Raw genomic sequence first — 4,544 nt, 5'->3', positions numbered from 1 at the left:
GATCTGGTAAGGGCAAAGACCCTAACTTAAGTTAGCTAATAAACTTTCCTATTGCTTTTGCATTGTCGTGTGCTGGCATATTCCTCGCCGAGTAACCCCTTCGTAACCTGGGCACAACACAACACCACAATCTTCCCCAAACTCCATTCTGACAACATCCAGCTTCAAAGCCTCCAGTAGTCCTCCAGACCTTACAGAGCTCCAACTCTCCACTGCTGCACCCCGTCCCCTTTATGATGTGACCCTGCCAATCTTTTCAGCCTCTTCTCTTGCCACCTTTGCTCATGAATACCAAGATTCTGCCAAATGGAACTTCTGACCAAGCCTGGACATACCACACACCATCATTCCTGCATGCTTATGCTCACACTATTCCATTAGACTCAAAAGCTTCCTCTTCACACTTTTCCCCTTGTTTACCAGGTCCACTTCTAGTTTTTCCTTTTAAAAAATAACTTCATGTAAAAGAAATACATGCTTACTATTTTAAAACTCAGAAAATACAAAAAATTATGGAAAAAGTTCCCCCCAAAAAAACGGTTAACTGTCATTCACACTTAATTTTTCATCGTGTTTTCTACAGTTACATATTTATGGATCATACCTTGAAATAGTTTTATTTCATACTTTTAAAAAAATCTAATATTAAAAAAAAATCTAATATTACATTGTAAGCTTTCTCTTCAACTGTCATCATTTATTTGACAATATATTTTAATGGCTGCATAATTTATATATAAATTATGACCAAAAGAAGGGTTAAACCAACAAACCCTATAGATAATATAGATATTATAATATATAACTATATATATTAATAATATAGAATTATATTAGTACATATATACGTTAGAAGGTCTGGTAGCGTAGTGCCTAAGGCACTTGACTGCTAACCAGAAGGCTGGCAGTTCAAATCCACTAGCCACTCCTCGGAAGGAAGATGGGGCAATCTACTTTCATAGTGATACTGCCTCGGAAACCCAAGGAGGGGTAGCTATGAGTCGGGTCCAACTCAACGGCACATAACAACAACAAATATATATATATATATATATATATCTGTAGGGTTTGTTTAACCCTTCTTTTAGTCATAATTTTTGTATCATGTTATCAGGGGAAACCAGTCCCTGGAGAAGAAATCATACTTATATATATAAAGTAGAGGGTCAGTGAAAAAGAGGAAGACTTTCAACAAGACAGACTGACACAGTGGCTGCAAGAATAGGCTCAAACATAGCAACAACTGTGAGGATGACACAGGACCAAGCAGTGTTTTGTTCTGTTGTACATGGGGTCACTGTGAGTCAGCTTTGACTGGACAGCACCTAGCAACAAATATATCGTGTGTGTGTGTGCATCTAGATAGATAGATAGATATAGATACAGTCAGTTCTCTTAATCCGTGGGTTCTGAATCCATAGATTCAACCTATGGCAGACTGAAAATATTCAGAAAAACAAAACAGAACAATCAAGTGGTCAAAGCAACTCCCCAAAGGCTAAGAGGGAGATTAAAGTGTTGTTTACGTGGCATGACATTGTATTAGGTATTATGCATCATCTAGAGATGATTTAAAGTACAAGGGAGGATGTGTGCAGGCAATATGAAAATACAACTATTTTTTTTTAAGGGACTTGAGCATCTGTAGATTTTGGTGTTTGTGCTGATCCTGGAACTAATCTCCTGTGATTACCAAGGGACAACTCTATATACACTCTAGTCATTTAGGTGGTTTCCTTTCAATTCTCTTTTTTAAAAAATTTGCTATCACAGATCATACTACAAAGAACAGTTTTGCACATAACTCTGGCAGCCCCTCTGATTATTTTCTACAAGGGAATTCTTGAACAACAGAAGAGATCACTTTTAGGCTCCTGATATACACTGTCAAGTTGCTTTCAAGAAAAGATGTACAAATCCACAAACTCACCTGGGGAGCATGAGTGTTCCTCTTACAACAAGCCTAAGCCCATGGCCACAACAGGACCCTACAGGACAGAGTAGAACTGGCCCTTAGGGTTTCCAAAGCTGTAAATCTTCCCACTCAGAAAAGCCAGTGGATTCAAATTACCCACCTTTCAGTGAGCAGCCTAGTGCTTAAACACTGCATCACCAGGGTCCCTCCCCTCCTACAATAACCTCTCTGTTGAAAATTATTATTTTTGGCTTTGATCATTTAAAGGAGCTCTGGTGGCATTGTGGTTAAAGCATTCGGCTGCTAACCAACCCACCAGCCTCTCCTCTGGAGACAGATGGGGCTGTCTGCTTCCATAAAGGTTTAACGCCCTGGAAACCCTGGGAGGTAGTTCTACTCTACCCTACAGAGTCACTGTGAGTTGGAATTGACTTGATGGAGTTGGTTTGGGTTGGTTTTTGATAATTTAAGAGGTAAAGACAGTATTTAATTTATTTTTGCATTTCTTTGATTAGGCTGAACATTTTTATGCATGTTTTATTGTGTGCTGTGGAGTTGATTCGACTCACGTGACTTAGATGACAGAGTAGCACTGCCCCATAGGGGTTCCTAGGCTGCTAATCTTTACCAGAGCAGTTTACCAGGTCTGTACTCCTGCGGAGCTGCTGGTGGCTTCAAGCCTCTGACCTTTCAGTTAGTTACTCACCATATATATTTTCTCTTATGTAAATTATCTCTTTGAATTGCTTGTTTAGCTTTCAATTGGAGTTAAAATTCCTGCTCATTTTCAGTACTTGACTTAAGCATCTTCTCACCGTGAAGTTCTCCTGACAACTCTAGTTGTTCTGTCCTAGTCCAGTCCTCTGGTCTAACAGCTCTGTATGCATTTATTAACAGGATTTCAATACTCATGTTGTCAGAAGGGACCATTCCCTGGAGAAGGATATCATGCTTGGTAAAGTGGAGGGTCAACGAAAAAGGGGAAGGCCCTCAATGAGATGGATTGATTCAGTGGCTGCAACGATGGGCTCAGATATAGCAAGCATTGTGGTGCTGGCATAGGACCGGGCAGTGTTTCGTTCTTTTGTACATAGGCTTGCCATGAGTTGGAGCCGATGGCATCTAACAACAAGAGTATAACTATTTACATGCCTGCCTCCCTCACCAGACACTGAACCAGGATGGAGTGTTATCGTTCTCAGGCACCTAAACAACTGCTTGGTGACATTAGAATTTATAGCTAATAAATGAGTCAGTGAAAATGAGTTGGAAGTTGACTTTAACTTAACGTGGATTTCATTAGGTAGATATAACATTGTGTATAAAAGAAGAGTCCTTGGGTAAATCTATTCAAACTTATTTCAAGTAATATATATATGCTAATAGAGTAGTAATATAAATGCTAATAGAATAGTATATAAAACTCACATTATTAAACTGCTAGAGAATAAATATTGCTGGAAACAATTAACTCAATGAAAAACAAGCACTTTTCTTTGATTGGAAGAAAAACAATTTCCTTTGCAAAATGTTATAAAATTATGTTTATTGATTTATCTGGGACCTTTTCAAATTATCTGGACAATTATCATAACATACCTTCCAAAGGACAGCACAAAAATGATGTACTTCCTCTGACAATAAAGCACATATTACATACACATTAAACATATAAATTAAAGGTAAACTTTGAAAACAACTGGACTTTTCGGCAAGTCATACTCTCCAAATAATTTGTGTATTTGGAATTTGGCTTCACAGTTTTGCTATAACTTTTTAAAAAAATACATATATATAAATCCAGGTTAATACCATCTTTGAGATACCAGAAAAAACCAGAGGTGAAAAAAATGGGGTTGCTGCTAAACTGGAAATAAGGTAAATACTTCTGTCTTTGGAAGGGATTTCTTCATGCAGGTGTTAAGTCTGCAGTTTGGGAACTATTCAAATGTAGCAGGCTCTCTATCTCGGAGTCTGACTGTGTCAGGGGACAAAAGGACTCCAGAGTGCTGAAACCCCACTAATGTCCCTTCGTCTGTTCATTATCAAATGTGAATGCTCTTCTTTCACCCAAATCACAATAAAAATAAAAATTAAAAAAAACGTGAATGCTCTTAGCTCTAAGCTGGGTTTAGAGGCTCCTGTTCATCTTAGCAGCTGCAGACACATCTTTTCCATTCCTCCTTTTGGGTCAGTGTTGCTAACTTTGTAAACATTTACCTGTACAGTTAAAGTGCTCAGTTGTGCTCCTTCTGAGCCACATTCTGCCAGTTTTGAAAATGCAGCTCTCGGAAACCTTAATAAGATCTGACTGTCTGCACAAAGAACAGAATGTGGCTCGTAGTAGGTAGATACTAAGGTAGACATCAAGGTCAATGCCAGCACCCTCAGCTATGGTGATGGAGTCCAGGGTGGGCTGTGTGCCATGCTGAGTGCCTGGCTGCTTCACACAGCCACGTTTTATAAACACACCTCTCTGGTAAGTCACACATCACTATTTTTCAAACATGCATTCCTCCCTTCCCTGCAGAATCCAAAATTATAATAAACCTATAAAAAAACCTAAAAATTGAAATAACATAATTTTAATGATTCCTACTGACATCTCTGCCTCAGTATGCAAAAAACT

This window comes from Orycteropus afer, unplaced genomic scaffold, assembly GCF_000298275.1.
Source record: "Orycteropus afer afer isolate SDZICR_OR568_19922 unplaced genomic scaffold, OryAfe1.0 scaffold00214, whole genome shotgun sequence".
In the NCBI taxonomy this organism is placed as follows: Eukaryota; Metazoa; Chordata; class Mammalia; order Tubulidentata; family Orycteropodidae; genus Orycteropus; species Orycteropus afer.
The sequence above is the reverse complement of the archived record's forward strand: the minus strand, read 5'-3'. Positions refer to the sequence as shown.